This window comes from Lissotriton helveticus, chromosome 10 (genome assembly GCF_964261635.1).
Source record: "Lissotriton helveticus chromosome 10, aLisHel1.1, whole genome shotgun sequence".
NCBI classification, from domain to species: Eukaryota; Metazoa; Chordata; class Amphibia; order Caudata; family Salamandridae; genus Lissotriton; species Lissotriton helveticus.
In genome coordinates, this window is record NC_136071.1 from 192,826,794 (window position 1) to 192,847,995 (window position 21,202).

At 41.9% G+C, this 21,202-nt stretch overlaps 1 pseudogene; it reads right to left on the minus strand.

Annotated features, from left to right (window-relative positions):
- Positions 1–487: 487 nt before the first annotated feature.
- Positions 488–21,202, minus strand: part of LOC144783978 (choline transporter-like protein 2) — a 70,139-nt pseudogene continuing 49,424 nt past the window's right edge.

The following is a 21,202-nucleotide window of genomic DNA, read 5'->3' on the forward strand; positions in this document are numbered from 1 at the left end:
AGTCAGTTAATAGAGTATTGTATGATAAAGAAAAAGAAGCATTGAACAAAAATAGAGAAGAACTAATACAGAAAATAAAGCAGCTAAATGTAAATCCTGAAGCATTGACAATACCCGTAACTACAGGTCCTGTTGTCCCTTTGTATGGAGACAAGGTAAATTGTCCAAAGCCACAAATTGCAGTGATTCCTATAAACAATCCTAGAAAAGAAATTATAATTACTGATGACCAAGCCAGTGAGCGTGATTCCATAATTTCATTAATGGATCTGCCAATAAGAGACTCAGTAAGTGAAACCCCAAAGAGAGGTATGCCTAGTAGTTCAAAAGAAGGAAGGTCAGCGACATCCTCAGGAGTCAGAAGTGCCACAGCAGTAACTCCAGAAGACTTAGAAAGATGGACACAAGAATAGAAAAACAGAGTTCACCTCAAAAAATATTAGATATTTACAAACTAAAGGTAGAATTGGAAGTAATTATAGCTGGATTAAACACCTAAAATGAAGAAGAATTGATGTTTATATGCAGGAGTATAACTAGAAATTCGAGATTATTTCATGAGAAGTTAACTGAACTTTAAGCTGAATTAGGAATAGACATAGAGAGATCGAAAGTATTAAAAATGCCTTATCGAGTGGATTTTTCAGACAAAGATTTAGAAAATATGAACGCGTCTGGAAGGAATTTACAAGTGAAAGAATTACTGAATATTTTACAGAAATGGGGAGATGTTGACAAATGGAGAGTAAGGTGGTTGAAGAAAAAGGGAGAAGCACAGGCATAGGAAGTGTCTACTGCACATCTATTGAAAGAGACAGGGAAAGTAGAAGGATTGTGTCCCATGAGAGACGTACCTGGTGGAGGATACATTCATGTTCCATGGAGTAGACAAGATATTTTGTCATTTACAAATGATTTTTCAAAATTAAGAGAGAAGACAGTTGAATGGTACAAACAGGTTGAAAGATTTGTAAAAGTCTCGAAGGCTCTGTTGAAAGATTTAGATGGTTTGTTTGACATAGTAGTGCCTGCAGATTTTTGGACAGAATGTAAAATCACGGTTAATTGGCCTACCGATGAATACCAAAGAGATCCGAAAACAGGAGCACCATCAGATGATGTAATGAAGAAATATCACCAAGTAATCACTTTCTTGAGAGGGAAAATTCCTCCAAAAGAAACAGATTGGGTAAAGATAGATAGAAAGACACAAGAAACAAATTAATCTGTTCATGCTTATTATGAACGATTGTTACAGGTGTTTAAGCAGCACAGTGGGTTTGAAAATATTGGAGACAAGGATATGGGTCATTTTGTCGATCAATTTGTTTATGGTTTAAAACCTGGGATTAATCAAATGATTCAACAACATATGCTTTGTTGGCAAAGCAAACCCATTGATGATATTTTGAAATATGCCAAATATTGTGGCGATGACATTGAGGCTACATATAAAAAGTTAAAAGAGAAAAAGCTGTGGGCACAAGTGAAATTGGCAGAACAGCAGGAAATCAAGGTAAATGGTCAAATGGAAGGTCAGGTAAAAGAACAGAATTAGAGTGATAATGTGGCAAGTGGTGGTAAACAGAAAGGACAAATGAATAGAGAGGATGCAAAGAAAAAGTGTTTTGTCATGGATGCGGAAAGCTTGGGCATTGGAAAAACGAGTGTAAGAATATTCAGAATAATAATGACCCAAAGCAAAATTTAAATCCACAGACGCAGAATGAGATGTTTGTGAATCAACCGCAGCAGGTAGTTAACCCCTTTGATGCTGATGATGGAGCGGTTCCGTCATCAGCATCGGTTGGGCTGTGCTGATGACGGAACCGCTCCGCCATCAGCACAGCCCCTGGGGGGAGCACTGGCGCTCCCCCCCTGGGGCATCCCTTGTGCCCACACAAACTCTTCCGCTGCCACCCCCGATCCCCCCCATGCTTCCCCATGACGTCAGCGAGCACAGCGCGTGCCAACGTCATCAGGAAGTGCTGGAAACCATTTGTTTCCGGCGTGTCCAGGAACAGGAGGTGAGTTTGGGCCTCCGGTGGGGCAGGGGGGGCATTTCTTTGTGCCTTGAGGCATTGCTGGTGCACGATCGCGCACAGCGTCGCAATCGTGCACCAGGAATGCCCTCACTAGACACAAGGGATGGTTTTTTGGGTGAAAAGGAAGCAACCCCTTGGGCAAGGGTCACTTCCTTGGGGGCACATAATAAATCAGACTTTTCTGCCACCCCTGGGGGCAGATCGGCCATTTTTAGCCAATTCTGGACCCAGGGAGGGCAGAAAAGCTCACTGGAGCCAGGGATTCTTTTTTTATAAAAATCGAAAGCGACCCCTTGGGCAAGGGTTGCTTCCTTGGGCCCAAAATTAGTCATAAGTTGATTCTGCCCCCTCTGGCCCGGGGGGGGGGGGCAGAAAAGCCCACTAGAGCCAGGGAATTGTTTTTTTCTAAAATTGGAAGTGGCCTATCACTTCCAGGGGCAGCGGCGGAAAAGCCCACCAATGCCAGGGATGTAAAAATGAATAAATTGGTTGCTTCCAGGGGACATATATTTGATTATGTGTATTCAGCCCGTTTATTTGGCCTTTCTGCCCCCATTTGTGTAGTGACATAGCCTGTGACATAGCCTGTTATAATGTGTATTGTTATTTCTTGTGAAATGTAATGTTTTATTTCCCCCTTTTTTGTTCTAGTTCAAGGCTTTTGCTCTTTAGACTGTTGCAGGTTGCGGTTTCGTTACTGGTGGTTCTGCTGTTTGCATAGTTGCCTGTGTTTGGTAAGAGGCCTTTTTTATACAATTTCAATGTAAATGTGTTTTTTTGCAAAGTGTGTAATAATGCCAGTATGTTTGGTTTCTGTTTTTTGAGTGTCTAAAATGTTTTGCATTTGTGCTTGATGTGTATTTTGTTTTCTGTAGATTCATTGTTTTTTTTCTTCTTTCTAGTGGGATATTGATGACTATTTGCTGTGTCTTTGCATAGTAGGTGCTGGTGAGTGTAGCTGTCCCTTGTAAGTGAATTGTATAGTTTTTGAGTATATAGATCTTTGTGATAAAGGCACACATTTTTTTACTTACTTTGCACAGTGTTGGTTGTTGACTTGTTTGTGCAGTCTCCTTTCTTAGTAAGGATAATGGCTAGCCGCCGGATTACAGCTCAGCAAGTTGTTGGAATGCTTTTTGATTCTTCCTCTGACCATGGTCCAGAGACTGACTCTGATTCTGAGGCAGAGGTGGGAGGGGAAGAATCAGGCAGTAAGTTTTCTCTTCACATGACATCATCTGATGATGAAGATACTCTCAGTGCAGATGAAGCTACTCTTGGTGCGGATGAAGTGCCTATGTTAGAGGAGGACATTGATGTGTCTATAGTGCGGCAACAGGCATCTGGGCTGCAGCCTGGGGCCGCAAGACTTCCCGTTGGTATAGTGAGACAAGAGGCATCTGGGCTGCAGCCTGGGGCTGCAAGACTTCTTGTTGGTATAGTGAGACAAGAGTCATCTGGGTTGCAGCCTGGGGCTGCAAGACTTCCCGTTGATAGACTTCCCGTTGGTATAGTGAGTCAAGAGGCAGCTAGGCGGCAGCCTGGGGCTGCAAGGTTTCCCGTTGAAAGTGCTGACCTCTGGGTTGCCCCAGGCATGGTGCAGCTGGCATTGTCAGACTTTACTGGTGTTCCAGGGTGTAGGGTAAACACTGAAAACTTTTTGCCAATTGATTTTTTTCAGTTGTTTATGGATGATGTGTTTTTGGCAGAGATTGTTGAGCAGACTAATTTGTATGCCGAACAGTTTTTGAGGGAGAACAGTGCCAGCCTTAAGCCCCACTCTAGAGCTACCCGGTGGACTCCCACAAATCTGGAAGAGATGAAGAAGTACTTGGGTTTATCTTTTTTGATGGACTTGCTAAGGAAGCCGTCAATGGCTTCATATTGGTCTACTAGTCCCTTGATGGCTACTGCTATATTTCCGGCAGTCATGAGTCGTGATAGGTATTGGCTTCTGCTTCGGATGATGCATGTTGTCGATAATGGTTTAGCTTTGCCACAAGATCACCCTGATTGTGACCGTCTTTTCAAGATTCGGCCTGTCATTGATCACTTTTTTGATCGATTTTCTGAGATCTATGCCCCAGGGAAAGAAATTGCAGCGGATGAGTCTTTTGTGTTGTTCAAGGGCCGCTTGGTTTTTAGGCAATGCATTCCTAGTAAGAGGGCACGCTATGGAATTAAGCTGTATATGCTGTGTGACAGTTGGACTGGATATGTCTCTAATTTCAGGGTGTACACCGGTAAGGAATCCAGGATTACCCCCCTGGTTGTCCGTCCACTTTTGGAGTGACTGAGAAAATTGTGTGGGAACTTGGTAGAGGATTATTTAACAAAGGCCATCATTTATATGTAGATAACTTCTACACTGTTATGTGGTTGTTCAGGGAATTGGCCAAAGTGGACACTGTTGTTTGTGGCACAATCTGCTGTAACCGTAAAGATTTCCCAAAAGAACTTGTTTGTCAAAAGCTTGTCCGGGGACAGTGCAGTGCGTTGCGTTGCGAGGAGCTTCTTGCTGTGAAGTTTTCAGACAGGAGAGATGTCTACATGTTGACTACCATTCATGATGAAAGCACTGAACCGGTGACTGTTTGGGGTGAGAATGCTGAAGCGCTCAAACCTGTGTGCATTTTAGACTATAATAGGCACATGGGTGGTGTTGACAGAGTAGATCAGAGGTTGAAACCATATGCTGCTCTTCGTAAGGCTTACATTTGGTACAAGAAGTTGGCTATCCATATTTTCCACTTAGCAACCTTTAATGCTTTTGTTGTGTTCCAGGAATCTTGTCCTGAGTCAAAGATGACTTTTGTAAAGTTTCAGGAGTCTGTAATAGGCAGCCTTGTTTTAGTGGAACAGGCAAGTGTTCCTAGAGTTGGAGTGGTGGAGGATGTTGCTAGATTGAAAGATCACCACTTTCCTGATCACATTCCTCCTACATCCTCAAAGCACTTTCCCAGTAGGAGATGTAGAGTCTGTTGGCGAAGATGTATGTGAAAGGAGGTTCACATGTACTGCCCCGAGTGTCCTACTAACTCCGGGCTGTGCGTGCCTGCTTGTTTTGTACCACATGCAAAATAATTTTTGGGAGCATCCATGAGTGGTAAAGTGAACTGCCTGGCCTCTATTGTTTAATAATTTTTGTTCAGTTTCAAGGTTGGCATTTGTGTAGTGTATTTAGTTTTAGTTGTTGTGTTAGTAGATTTGTATCAATTTGCAATTTGTTTGTGTTTTCTTATTTATATTAAAAAAAATTCTTAAATGTGATGTCGGTTTGCATGGAGTGGTGATTGTCTAAGCGGTGTGCGTGGTCTGGCGCTTGGCTGGCGGTGTGTTTGGATTGGTGCTTGGTTGGCGGTGTGCCTGGACTGGTGCTTGGCTGGTGGTGTGCGTGGACTGGAGCTTGGCTGGCGGTGTGTGTGGACTGACTCTTGGGTGGCAGTGTGTTTGTACTGGTGTTTGGCTGGCAGTGTGTTTGTACTGGCGCTTGGCTGGCATTGTGCGTGATTTGGTGCTTGGCTGGTGGTGTGCGTGGACTGGGGTTTGGCTGGTGGTGTGCGTGGAGGGGCCAAAAACTCAGGTGACCCCCCTTGCAAAAGCAGGTGGTTTTGACATAGGCAGTTTTGAAGTCGCCTCACTACGTTTTGGGTCCTTGCCTGTTGCGGGTACTTGGGCCTCCCACACAAGTGAGGCATCATTTTTATTGGGAGACCAGGGGAAACGCTGGGTGGTAGGAAATTTGTGTGAGCCGGTGATGTCACACTTTCCCACACAAAAATGTGTGAAAAAACTGTTTTTTCAGCTTAAATTGAGGTTTGCAAGGGATTCTGGTTAATGGAACGTTGGGGGATCCAAGCAAGCCATACCTCCTTGGAATCCCCCGGGTGTCTACTTTCCAGAAATGTGTGGGTTTGCTAGGTTTCCCTAGGTCCCGGCAGAGCTAGGGTTAAAAAACTACAGCTATGCACTTTGCAAAAAAAGGGCAATTTTCAACTGCGAAATTGAGTTGGGGCCACGTTGCGTTTTGCGCCATTTCCTGTCGCAGACAATAGGCCGACCCACACAAGTGAGGTACCATTTTTCTCAGACGACTTTGGGAAACGCAGGGTGGGTGGAAATTTGTGGATCCACGCAGATTCCAGAACTTTCCACCACAGAAATGTGTAGAAAATGTGTTTTTTTGACAATTCTTTAGGTTTGCAAGGGATTCTGGGTAACAGAACCTGGTGGGAGGCAGTCAAGTCACCCATCTTGGATTCCCCAGGGTGTCTAGTTTTCAAAAATTTATAGGTTTGCTAGGTTTCCCTAGGTTACGGCAGAGCTAGGGTTCAAAAACTACTGCTAGGCACTTTGCCAAAAAAGGGTCATTTTTCAGTGCGAAATTGAGGTGTGACCACGTTGCGTTTTGTGTCGTTTCCTGTCGCAGGCACTAGGCCGACCCACACAAGTGTGGTACCTTTTTTCTCGGAAGACTTTGGGGAAAGCAGAGTGGAAGGAAATTTGTGGATATACCCAGATTCCAGAACTTTCCACCACAGAAATGTGGAGAAAATGTGTTTTTTTGACATTTCTTTAAGTTTGCAAGGGTTTCTGGGTAACAGAACCTGGTGGGAGGCAGTCAAGTTACCCCATCCTGAATTCCCCTGGGTGTCTAGATTTCAAAAATGTATAGTTTTGCTATGTTTCCCTAGGTGCCGGCAGAGCTAGGGTTAAAAAACGACAGCTAGGCACTTTGTAAAAAAAGGGCCATTTTTCACTGCGAAATTGAGGTGCGACCACGTTGCGTTTTGTGCCGTTTCCTGTCGCAAGCACTAGGCCGACCCACACAAGTGAGGTACCATTTTTCTCAGAAGATTTTGGGGAATGCTGGGTGGGTGGACATTTTTGGAATCACGCAGATTCCAGAACTTTCCACCACGGAATGGGGAAAATGTGTTTTTTTGTCAATTGTTTAGGTTTGCAAGGGTTTCTGGGTAACAGACCCTGGAGGGAGGCAGTCAAGCTACCCCATCCTGGATTTCCCTGGGTGTCTAGTTTTAAAACATTTATAGATTTGCTAGGTTTCCCTAAGTGCCGGCAGAGCTAGGGTTAAAAAACTACAGCTGGGCACTTTGCCAAAAAAGGGTAATTTTTCACTGCAAAATTGAGGTGCGACCATGTTGCGTTTTGTGCCATTTCCTGTCGCAGGCACTAGGCCGACCCACATAAGTGGGGTACCATTTTGCTAGGAAGACTTTGGGGAACTCAGGGTTCAAGGAAATTTGTGGATACATGCAGATTCCAGAACTTTCCACCAGAGAAATGTGGAGAAAATGTGTTTTGTTTTACAATTCTTTAGGTTTGCAAGGGTTTCTGGGTAGCAGAACCTATTGGGAGGCAGTCGAGTCACCCCATCTTGGATTTCCCTGGATGTCTAGTTTTCATAAATGTATAGGTTTGCTAGGCTACCCTAGGTGCCGGCAGAGCTAAGGTTCAGAAACTACAGCTAGACACTTTGCAAAACAAGGGTCATTTTTCACTGCAAAATTGAGTTGCGACCACGTTGTGTTTTGCGCCGTTTTCTGTCGCAGGCAGTAGGCCAACCCAAACAAGTGAGGTACCATTTTTCTCAAATGCCTTTGAGGAATGCTGGGTGGGTGAATATGTGTGGATCCACGCAGATTCCAGAACTTTCCACCACAGAAATGTAGGAAAAATTTGTTTTTTGGACAATTCTTTAGGTTTGCAAGGGATTCTGGGTAACAGAACCTGGTGGGAGGCAGTCAAGTCAGCCCATCCTGGATTCCCCAGGGTGTCTACTTTTTAGAAATGTATAGGTTTGCTAGGTTTCCCTAGGTGCCGGCAGAGCTAGGGTACAAAAACTACAGCTAGGTAATCTGCCAAAAAAGGGTAATTTTTCATTGCGAGATTGAGGTGTGACCACGTTGGGTTTTGCTCCATTTCCTGTCGCGGGCACAAGGCCGACCCACACAAGTGAGGAACCATTTTTATCGGGTGACTTAGGGTAATTCAGATTTGTAAATCAACTGTTATTACCTATTGCGTTTTCATGCATTTCTCCCTTCCAAATGAAAGACATTTTGTAAAAAAGAAGTCATTTTGAAAAATGACCAAAAATTCTCATGCTAGTATGAGTATTCCCAATTTTGAAAATGTGCAAATATGTACTTTTTCTAAACTCTATAATTTGTACCCATTTCACAAATACAGGGTGTCTTTCATACCGATTTTTCCATGTATACATTTTCCCAGAATAATTGTTCTATACCCGGTACATAATAAAATACCATTGCAAGTTGCTGCTTAGTTTTTGGCTCTGGGTTTGTCGGGTTCTTGGTGAACCTACAAGTCCTATATATCCCCACAACCAGGAAGGTTCAGCGGATGTAACGGTATATTGCTTTTAAAAAGTTGTCATAAATACAAGAAGTTACAGGTGAAAACGACACAAAAGGCTGGTTTTCTCAACTATTTTCAATTTTTCCAATATTTAACTGTTAATTTCTATAAAGAAACCTTCATGGATTTAAACAATTGACCGCTTTCTAAATTTAGAATTGTGTCTAATTTTCTAAAATGTATAGCTTTCCAGGATCTATTATTGCTTTCATACTCATTTTTACCATTAACTGGAAGGAGGTTGAAAGCACTTAAAATAGCAAAAATAGGATATGTCCGTGAAAAATGCCAAACTGTGTGAAAAATGTTGGTTCTCTGACAAAATACTGTCATTTCCTAAAGGCTGGGAAAATGGTGAATTTAGCCCCACAAACCTTTTTTTGATAACATTTGCAGGGAAAAATCCAGAGGCTTTCATTTGCAGCCCGTTTTTCCCATTTTTCTGAAAAAAACTAAAATGTTACTGTATTTTTCCTAATTTCTGGGACCCCTCAAAGGGAATCCACAAACCCAGGATACCTTTAGAATACCCATGATGTTGGAAGAAAAGGACACAAAATTGGAGTGAATACCTTATGTGGCCAAAAAGTTACAGGGGCCTAAGCGCGCCCTACCCCAAATAGCCAAAAAAAGGCTTAGCACAGGAGGGGAAAAGGCCTAGCAGTGAAGGGGTTAATCAGCAGTGTCAGTTGCCACCTGCCCCTATCCTAAATTTTGTGAATCAGACACAGTACAGTGCGGACGCCGGATTTCAAGGAAGTGGTGAGGAAAAAGTCTGTGGTTTCACAATATTTTTTGCAGAACAGTAATGAAGAAAATAGTTTCATGCAATGACGGTGCCTGAGGGGGGGGGGGGGAGAGGAAAGCGTACGTTGTGCATCCTTGCCGGTAGATCGGTCAGGTCCATTTATTGATGGGAAAGTAGAAGGCAATGATATTACTTTCCTTTTGGATACTGGTGCTACCCGTTCTACTGTGAGAACAGCAGAAATCCCAAACCTACCACTCTCGGGAGAAGCGATCCAAGTAGTTGGAGTCTCAAACCAGCAGATTAGAACCCCACTCACAAAACCTATGGAGGTGCGAATTGGAACATTTAAAGATATGCATAAATTCATAGTTTGTGATTCTAGTCCAGTGAATTTATTAGGCAGAGACCTTCAATGCAAAATGAATTTCACAATATATTGCACACCGGATGGTGTTGCTATTCAGATCCCAGATGAAGATATGATATACAAAATAATGTTATCTAAACAAGGCACACAAATTGATGAGATGTATTCTCTAATGACAAAGAATGAATTGCCAGCAGAATTATAAACAACTGTGAATCCAGAAGTGTGGGACTTTACTGGAAAAGAAATAGGTCTAATGGCAGATGTAGACCCAGTGAAAGTCACTGTAAAAGAAGGTGCAGTTTACCCTAACACCCGACACTACAAAATGAGTCCAGAAGTTAAAGCAGGAGTGGCTACTGAAATTGACCGAATGGTTAATCAAGGCATTTGAAAATAAATAATGAGCAGTCTTGCAATTATTTGCCTATAATAGGACTTAAAAAGCCTAGCAGAAAATATCGGATAGTACAGGATTTAAGAAAGATGAATAACATTGCAGTACCATGTTGTCCTGTAGTACCAAATCCAGCAGTAATTCTATATCAGATACCCTAGAACGCTGGATGGTTTACTGTCATTGATTCATGTCATTTACAACAAGGGGTGGTGATGGACAGAGTCTCTGAATTAAGCAGAGTACTCTCACCCAGTCAAGAGATCAGGGCTAGATCCAACACCGTTTTTTAGCTCATTGCACCATCCCAGTTTCAGAACCTGGCTGTATGCAAATTAGTCTGTCCCTGGCCCAGTGCATCATGGGAACAGGGCAGACCAGACTACAAAAGCCAATTCTTACACTGGGAAGGAAACAAGCTTCCGGGGACCGGTTTCTGGCATTACAGCCGTCTTCGGCCCGGCTTGCTTGAATCCTGATGGTGCAATGAGCAAGGGACTCACATCTGAGTATACCCTTCCACGCTTAGGGTGGACAAAATTATTTACAACAAGGGGTGGTGATGGACAGAGTCTCTGAATTAAGCAGAGTACTCTCACCCAGTCAAGAGATCAGGGCTAGATCCAACACCGTTTTTGCATATAGCCAGGTTCTGAGCTGGGATGGGGCAGTGAGATAAATAACGGTGATGGATCAAGCCCTGATCTTTGGACTGGGTAAGAGTGGTCTGCTTAATTCAGACACTCTGTTCATCACCACCCCCTATTCTGAATCGTTTTTGGCCACTATAGGTGTGGCAGGGTATACTCAGACATGAGTCCCTTTCTCACTGCTCCATCAGGATTCAAGCAAGCCGGGCCGAAGAGGCTGAAATGCCAGAAACCGGTCCCCGGTAGCTTGTCTCCTTTCTGGTGAAGAATTGGCTTGGTAGTTTGGTCTGCCCTGTTCCCATGATGCACTGGGCCAGGGACAGACTAATTTGCATATAGCCAGGTTCTGAGCTGGGATGGGGCAGTGAGATAAATAACGGTGATGGATCAAGCCCTGATCTTTGGACTGGGTAAGAGTGGTCTGCTTAATTCAGACACTCTGTTCATCACCACCCCCTTTTCTGAATCGTTTTTGGCCACTATAGGTGTGGCAGGGTATACTCAGACATGAGTCCCTTTCTCACTGCTCCATCAGGATTCAAGCAAGCCGGGCCGAAGAGTCTGAAATGCCAGAAACCGGTCCCCGGTAGCTTGTCTCCTTTCTGGTGAAGAATTGGCTTGGTAGTTTGGTCTGCCCTGTTCCCATGATGCACTGGGCCAGGGACAGACTAATTTGCATATAGCCAGGTTCTGAGCTGGGATGGGGCAGTGAGATAAATAACGGTGATGGATCAAGCCCTGATCTTTGGACTGGGTAAGAGTGGTCTGCTTAATTCAGACACTCTGTTCATCACCACCCCCTTTTCTGAATCGTTTTTGGCCACTATAGGTGTGGCAGGGTATACTCAGACATGAGTCCCTTTCTCACTGCTCCATCAGGATTCAAGCAAGCCGGGCCGAAGAGGCTGAAATGCCAGAAACCGGTCCCCGGTAGCTTGTCTCCTTTCTGGTGAAGAATTGGCTTGGTAGTTTGGTCTGCCCTGTTCCCATGATGCACTGGGCCAGGGACAGACTAATTTGCATATAGCCAGGTTCTGAGCTGGGATGGGGCAGTGAGCTAAATAACGGTGATGGATCAAGCCCTGATCTTTGGACTGGGTAAGAGTGGTCTGCTTAATTCAGACACTCTGTTCATCACCACCCCCTTTTCTGAATCATTGATTCATGTCAGGCCTTTTTCTCAATTCCTTTACACCCTGACAACCAGTATTTCTTTTCTTCTAATGTTGAGGATCATTTTTATGTATGGAATCGAGTCCCTCTAGGGTATACAGAAAGTCCTTCAATTTTCAATCAGATTTTGAAAAACTGTCTAGAGAAGCTAGTTATGCCCTGAAATTCCGTCCTAGTGCAGCATTATATGATTTACGTGTAGCCTCAAAATGTAGAGATGACTTTGTAACTGATTCAATTGCATTACTAAATCATGTGGCTGATGGAGGACACAAAGTATCTCCAGAAAAATTGCAATTTTGCCAAACAGGAGTAAAATATTTAGGTCACCAAATAGAAAGAGGTGTGAGAAATGTGACCACTGAGAGAATCAGAATAATCAAGCAAATGCAATTACCCCAAACTGGGAAGGAGATTAGAATGTTTCTTAGAGTTGTAGGATATTGCAGGCAGTGGAGTGTGGGTTTTTCCTTACTGGCAAAACCATTAATTGACACGAAAAAGAGTAAAAGATCCAATAGTTTGTGATGATGAAAGTGTAGAAGCATTTGTTAAAATATGAAACTGTTTATGTGAGGCCCCAGCTTTAGGTATGCCTGATTATATGAAAAGATTTGCACTATTTCTACTGTGAGAGAGATGGTTGTGCACTCTCAGTCTTAACACAAAGACATGGATGGAGCCACCGTCCAGTAGCATATTTTTCTGCTACTTTGGATCATGTGGCTTCAGAATTACCTGGCTTCTTAAAAGCAGTAGCTGCTACTTGTATGAGCATGGAACAAAGTGTGATGGGACACCCAGTGAAGGTGTATGTTCTATATTCAGTTGAGATTCTATTAACAAAAACTAGAACACAGCATCTTACCCCTAGTTGGATGACTAAGTATGAAAGAATAATTCTGGGAGCAGAACATGTGAATGTAATTCCGTGTACCATGGTAAATCCAGCTACACGTTTGCCAGACACAAGATGTGAAGAAGTAAGAGATGAGGTAGAACATGATTGCTTAGATGTGACCGAGATGTGGCACCAAGCCCCACCCTGACATACAGGAAAAGCCTCTGAAGGAGCCTGACCATAAACTATTTGTTGATGGCTCCTGCCTCAGGCTTGAGGAAGGTGGATTGAGTGCAGCTTGTGCTGTATGCAAATTAACTGGAGTTGTTGAAGCATCCTGTTTACCTGGAGTCAAGTCTGCACAGTAGCTGAATTGATAGCTTTAATAAAAGCATGCAAAATTGGGAAGAATTGGAAAGTGACCATACTTACTTATAGCCAGTATGGTTACGGGATTGTGCACGACTCTGGCCAACTTGGATGCAGAGGGGATTTATGACTTCATCAGGATCCCCTATATGTAATGGGAAATTTGTAAAAGAACTATTGGAAGCAATACAATTGCCAAAAGAACTAGCAGTGATCAAGTGTGCTGCTCACCAGTCAGGAAATGACTATGTGACAGCTGGTAATAAATATGCTGACCAGGTTGCTCAATATTGTGCTAAACACAGCATGTCAATAAATAGAAAAATAGAAACAAGTGGAATGAGCTGCTAACTTATGTCATTTTCAGTTATGGAAACATGGGAAGCGTTGAGACAGTTGCAGGACGAAGTAAACGAGAGTGAAAAGGGGAACTGGATAAAGCAATGTTGTGAAAAGAGGGCCAAAGATGAAATGTGGGTATACCATGATGGCAGACCAGTCATGCCAGATTTTTTGCTCTCACAAATGGCGAGAATGTACCATGGAGACACCCATGTAGGCATGGAAGCAATGATACGACTAATCAGACAAAATTGGTACAATCCAAGGTTTAGGGTAGTGACAGAGAGCCTTTGCCAGAGATGTTTAATTTGGTCAGTTGGGGAAGAATTGGAAAAGCAGAAGGACCTTTCATAAGGTTACAGTTAGACTTCATATCATTACCTCTATGTAGGGGAATGAAATACATCCTTGTTATCGTGTGTTTGTTCTCAAAGTGGGTGGAAGCATACCCTACTAGGAGAAATGACAGTATAGCAGTAGCAAAATTATTGTTGAGGGAACTAATTCCATGTTTCGGTCTGAGAGTCGTGCCTAGCACCAAGGTGGGATGAACCACAGCAAGTTATATTAGTTACCACCACAGCAGTGAAGTGTGCAGGTTTACCAAACTGGATTCATGCCAGTCATACAAAAGGTTGCCAGCCCCTGATGAAGAAGGACCACAACTAACTCAAACAGTTGGGGCAGCTGAAGGTTGTGCAGTCGAAGAATCTATAGTACAAGATTCAAGGGAGAAAGACAGATAACAACCGAGCACAAGTCAGGAGGACTGGATACCAGTGGTTGACATACCAGAAGTGTTTATCAAAGCAAGGAGTAGAACCAGATTAGAGGAGCAGGAGATTAAAGAGGACCAGATAGGTATAGAAGAACACGCTCAGGAAAAAGAGAACCAAGAAAATAAAGACCCTGAGCAAGACCAGACAGGGACAGACGAGCATACTCAGGTAAACCAATCAATCGAAGAACCTGAGCATGGACAGTCAGGCATAGCAGAACACGTTCAGGTGGCAGAAGATCAAATTGTAATAAGACCTCAACAGGACCAGTTAGGAAAAAAGAGCAGATTAAGAGAGTACCTGCACAGGAACAGTTAGAAGAAGGAGGATGTGTTTTCAGGCAGAAAAATCCACACAGACAAGACCTGAAAAAAGAAAGGAAGAGAGAAACTCTGAAAATGAGGAAAACCAAGTTGTGCCACAACATAACAGGAATAAGAGAGCTAGTGAAAGAGACGGCGAAGGTGAAAGTGCAGTCCAATTTAATGGGTCAGAAAAGGTGATAATTGGCCAGGGGGAGTCAAAAGATTGAAATATTACCTGAGAAAAACAAATGAAAATCCAGAACAAGTAAATGAGGTTACGAGCCAAACTCAGACTGAGCAGTCAGTTACTAGAAATTTTTGAAGAAGTCCAAAATTAAAGATTTTGAATAGCAAAATCAAAGGACCTGAATGGACTTATGTGATTCTTGAAGACTTTGGGAATCTAGATTTAAATGGAGAATCTGATGAAGAAATAAATGCTGAACAGATTGACAGAAAAGAAGTGAGGCCTCCTTGAAATACTTAAAGATTCTAATTCGTAACTAAGAAAAGAAGAATAATCTTCTTGAGTACAAATGGCTGAGAACAGAGTTACACAAAGACCGAAACGAAGTTGTATAAAGAAATGTTGTAGAGCTTACATATGTAGTATATTATTAGTAATTTTAGTACGGCTGTTCGTAACAATAGCGATTCCTTATCTTATGATAACGGATAAGAAGAATGTCACAAAAACTAATGAAAAGATTGCTAACCAGAAAGGAGATAGAGTAGAATTAGAAGCATCAGATGAGAAAGATTTTCATCACACCATAATAGATAATGATACTTCATTAAATGTATTTACAAAGCTATTGTTTCAGTATGTAGACACAATGGAAATTATTGATTGTTATGTTTGTATGAAATGGCCTACTTCAGTAGCTTAGGGGGTTACGTACCACCATTTACCTTTAACATGAGGTCTTTCATGCAGTATATTGTCAAGTTTATTTTATAGAACAGGAAAACTTCAATATTATTTTTCTAATATAGATGTAGTATTTACAGAAATTCCTATTCGAAAGAATATGAATCCAGTAGGCAGTAGTTTAGATGCACAGTTTATGGGCAGATTTTTCCTTACTATGAAGTCATTAGATATAGAAAAGGCACATAAAACAATCTAACATGCTCATTACGTGAAGAAGAGAAAGTGTTTTTAAATTTAGTTGAAGAGAGGAGACAGGATTTCCAAAGAAAAGCTGCTGAACAGAAACACCATATTCCACCATGGGCTGAGAAAGAGGGAACTTATACAGCTGGCAAGGCTCCTGCTGCGATGTCCCTAGACTTTGTGAATACAGCGAAAACATCTCTCCCTAGATTAAAGACAGATTATAATAACGTATTTATTGGTTCCAGTGAATATGAACATAACTTCCTAATTTTCAGAGGTTTGGGACTAAAAGGGGGAACTGATCCAGTATTTCCTAGAGTTTACTACATGTGTGGGAATAAAGCTTATTATAAGCTGCCTGCACGGTGGTACAGGAGCTGCTATTTTGGAATAGTATTTCCGAAAATCTATCATGTGAAGAGAATCACTGGAAGCAATAAAAACACTAATGAACTAACACAAAGAAAGAGAGCTATTTTTTTCAGAAATAATAGGTGATATATTTAGTGTAGTAATACCTTCAGTGGGAGTTGTTTTAAATTCACATAGAATTTATCAGTTGTCAACAGTAGTTGATCGTCTTTCGACTGATACTGCTGCAGGTTTCTTGATGATTACTACAGAAATGGTTGCAATTAGATCTATGGTTTTGCAGAATCGACTTGCGCTTGATATATTATTGGCAAAAGAGGGCGGAGTATGTAAAATGTTGAAAGTCCGCGTATAAACCGACTTTCTTATCCCATCCCCTGTACTGAAAAGGAAGTATCTCCTCATGTTTCCTAATTTTTTTCTGCCAAGGATTCAATATAAAAATTAAAAAGTAGTGGGGACAGTGGGCAGCCCTGTCTCATACCTCTAAGGATATTAAATTTCTCAGTTAGCCTCCCATTGATCAGAATTTTTGCAGTCGGAGTGTTATAAATTTGTTTTACTGCCCTACAAAAATTTTCCCCTAAGTTAGACAGGCTCAATACTTCATGCAGATAAGACCAATTAACTCAGTCAAAAGCCTTAGTTGCGTCTACCGTAATGACCGCTAGTGGAAGTTTGTCTACTGAGGCTAATTCAATTGCACCTATTAGGCTACAGGTTAAATCTCTAAGGCTCCTACCTCGCACAAACCCTTTCTGGTCTTCGTGAAGGAGTGCTCCCACCACCCCATTCAACCTCTCTGCTAATAACTTGGCAAAGATCTTGTAATATGCGTTTAGCAGCGATATGGGTCTGTATGAATCACAGCAATCTGGTTTTTTATCAGGTTTGAGAGTTAAGGTCACTATGGCATCATTCCAAGAAGGGGGGATCTCTTCACCTGCATAGCTACAAAAAGTTCACTCAGGGAGGGCACCAAATACTGACTTAATTTTTTAAGAGCTTCTAAGGGCAGACCGTCAGGTCCAGCTGCCTTGCTGGATTTTCCCGATTTTATGGCAGTTTCTATTTCTTGCACAGTTATTAAATTGTTAAGACCAACTTTCTGAGATTCGGATACTTTTTCTGGTAATTCCTGATCTAACCACTCTAGGACTTCCGACCTAGTTGTACATAAATCTTCTTTATAAACTTCTTCATAATATTTTAGCATAGTATCTTCAATACTAGTCCCTGCTATAATAGGACTCCCAGCCAACCCAAAATTAAGTTATTTTATGAAGTTCTTTGCCTGATCACTCTTTGCCTTCCAGGCAAGTAATTTACCACAGCCTTCCCCATAGTTTAAATGGGCCAACTTACTAGCTTGCCACCTTTCTTGAAGTTGTCTTTCTATAACTGATGACAGATCTGTTTTTAGAGTTTGAATCAAAGCCTTCCCAGCATCCTCTCCCACTTCATTTTGCTGAATTTTGTATTCCAAGCTCTGAATTTTCTTCTCAATATTAAGAATTCCTGCCCTGCGCTGTTTATTTTTGTAGGACTGGATTGATGTAATCCTGCCCCTTAAAAAGGCTTTGTACGAATCCGAAACAATTCCTATTGGAGCACTTCCTCGGGGATGTATGACGTTACAACGCATGCTTTTACCACGCATGCTTTTACAACGCATACCATTACAACACATAGCCCTTTGGGGTGCTGGATAGTGAATAGTTTAATTTACTATTCCAACTCCAGTCCTCGTGGACACTAGGGAAGGTGTTGGATAGTAAATTAAATCTATTCCCTATCCTAGAGCGCCCCCCAGCGCAATGCGTTGTAATGGTTTTTGTTGTAAAACCGGCGTTGTAATAGCACTGCGTGGTAAAAGTTGCGTTGTAAAGGATGTTTCCCCTTCCTCGGTTACTAAGAAAAAACTCCTGGGACTCCAGACCAAGTTTCTTTATTACCTCGTCATCAGTAAGTATGGACCGATCCATAGTCCACCTACGTTGTTTTACTGCCGTTGAGGGGACCAGTGTCAGTGAAACTGCAGAATGGTCGGACATATGCGCTCCTACATGGTTTACATTCTGAACCTGATCTTTTATATTGAGGTCCACTAAAAACAGGTCAATTCTGGACTGATGTCCATATTTTTTATTGTTAAAGGTGAAGCTTTTTAAGGCTCCCTTCTTTTCTCGCCATATATCGCACCATCCGAAATTTCTTATTGTATTTTTTATTGGAGCCCTGGATTTATTATGCATTATATTTCTACTTTTGGTCGAACGATCGAGATTAACATCTAAGACCACATTAAAATCTCCTGCCATATAACCGGGTCAGGGAAATCCAGCAATTCAGATAGTAATTTACTAAAAGGCACAGAGTCATCCAAGTTAGGCCCATAATAACTCACTACAGTATAAGTTTGCTCCCCGAATTTTACTTTTGCAATTGCCCATCTTCCATTTTTATCCACCCTGGTTTCGAAAACCACCAGCAGGGGATTAGTCTTTATCAGGATTGCCACCCGCCTTATAGAGAGTTGTTGCTCTGAACAGATCAAGTTCTGAACCCATTTCCTACTCTGAAACAACTCCCTCATCTCATCCCCCATTAGATGTGTCTCCTGTAATATAATGACTTGGGCCGGAGAATCTTTTAAGTATTGTAGGATCCTCTCATGCCTATGACATCCCCTTAATCCGTTAACATTCCACGATAGGAATTCTATTGATGGCTTCTGATTCACTGTCATTCCTATCCATTTTTTCTTCAATATCCATACTTCTACCGGGAATTAGATCTTTTGCGAGGACATTTTTTATTTTTTTTCTCCCCTTGCTCCCACACCCGTGCTCTAAAAACTACACGTGAACCCCACCCTATCCCACTTCCTTTTCAGTCCAGGGGATGGGAGAAGAAAGTGGGTTTATACGCGGCGATCTGGTAGTATATACCTCAAATCTCAAGACAGCACTACCGAATGTTTATGATCTGGCCGCAGGGTTTGGGAGGATTTCGGGATATGAAATTAATGAAGGAAAAACAGTGGTCATGGCACGGAACATGATGACACAAGAGAGCTGTGTCAAAACAGAAATGAGATATCTGGGTATTAAAATTACCCAGAAAATCGAAATTCCTGAAACCAATTTTCAAAAGATATATAAGGAGATAGGGAAACTATTGTTAGGATGGTCCCACCTGCCCCTATCACCTATGGGAGAGTTAACATCATTAAAATGACAATCCTCCCAATACTCACGTTCTTATTTCAGAATATTCCGTTGACTTTCAAGGTTGAATGGCTAAACAAAATACAGTCTAAAATATCTAGTTTTATTTGGGCCTCACAAGGGGTGCGAATTTCGTGGAAAAAGCTTAGACGACGGTGCGAGAAAGGGGGGCTAAGGCTGCCAGACCTATCCTATTATGCCTGGGTGTTTTTGTTAAAAGGTGGGAAAGGGTTATTTAAAACATCAGATGACTCAGATGACTCAGATGACTCTGAGATAGGGAAAATGCACACAGCAATGTTAAAAGACATAATAGGGGGAGAATACGGTTTCATTTACAAATTTGGAGACTTGAGATTTTATTATTAATATTTTTTTTTAAATACGTCTAAAGATCTTACTGAGCCTCGCGACAACTTGGCATAAAGTTAGTAAAGAGTTCAAAATCAATTATTTTAGTGGGATGGCACCTATCTTTAACTCTCCAGGATCCCCAGAATGGTCGAAGGACCCACTGGTGCGTCCACTGAAGGATGCAGGATTTACTTCCTGGAAACAGTTGATATCGGAAGGTAATTTAATATCATTGGATGAGTGCCAAAATTTGTGTGGAGGCCAACTTTCGAGGTTTAAGTATTTACAAATGCTAAGTTGGAGTCGGACTGTTGGACCCGGAGCTGGACTAGTAAATAAGTTGGTAAGAGAGTTCGGTACTTGGAACAACTCATAAGAAGGAGGTGGCAAATTAATATTGGTTACTACTAGAACTGGCTGATGGAGACTTCAACCTTCCGATGGAGCTGTGGGAGAGGAGCTTGCCAGGAGAACAGATACAAGATTTATGGCAAGTATCCTGCGACATTCTTTATTCCACAGTCCGACCCGCAAATTTAAGGCGGAACCACCTTTTTTGTCTCCACAGGGTGTATTGGACTCCATACAAGCTATCTAAAATGGGGAGTGGAGTAGTCCCGAAATGCTCTAAATGCAATAAGGAGAAAGGTGATGATACGCATATGTTTATGACCTGTCCGGTACTTCAATCCTTCTGGTTGGATGTGAGTAACATAATCTTTTCCATTCTGGGCGAAGTACTCCAGGTGAGCGAATTGTTGATATTCTTTGGTCTCACTAATAATAACGAATCTATGGCAAATAATGTAAAAAAATTGATTTTTTTATCTAATATTATTTGCAAGAAGGGAAATATGTAAGAACTGGGTTAAGGTTACTCCTCCCAGTAAATTGGAATGGCTGGCTTTGATAAGGTATATAAACACCCTAGACAGAGCACATGAATGCAGGTGAAATGCTTTCTGGCTCCCCTATGAGATGTGGGTACAGATATCTATAAATGAGTCCAATGATTAGGCCTCTATATCGGTCTGCAAGTACTCTGGTGGTAGCCGATGGTCTCAGGGCGGAATTGGCACCTATGGTTGAGCAATATTGCAAGATATAGAGTGTACTGTACCTGGTTTTTCAGCAAGATCACTCGAGGCGCCCAGGGGAGAAGTGATCTGAAGTAGACTTCTTTCTCTTTCTGCTTATCCGGGCTATGAGGACAATAAAAAATAAATAAAAATGTTGAAAGTGCAACATTGTTGCACTTACATACCGGATAAAAGTACAAAAATTAAAGGATATATAAAGTATATTACAAAAATGCATGAATAATTAAAACCACTGGTTGACAGTGTATGGGAAAGACTAACAAAAAGTGTTTCTAAAGTAGGGACTTGATTTACTAAAGTAGGGAAACGTTTCCTTGGGCAAGTAGTATTTCCCTTAATAGGTATAGCAATAATAATATGGTGTAAGTGTTGCACTAATAAATTGAGAAGAAGGATATATGAAATTATTGGAAAAGGAACAAAAAAATAAAGAATAAAGATAAAAGCATGAATGTAGAAGGAAAAGAAAGTGAAAAATGCTAAAGTTGGCATCGGATTAGGGATGGGTAATTTTGTGCTGGCTTTAAAATGGCACCAGAAAGGGGATTGATGGAGCAAGGACCCTTAGAAAAGAGACTTGCTCGGACGCAATCCTCTCCTGTAAC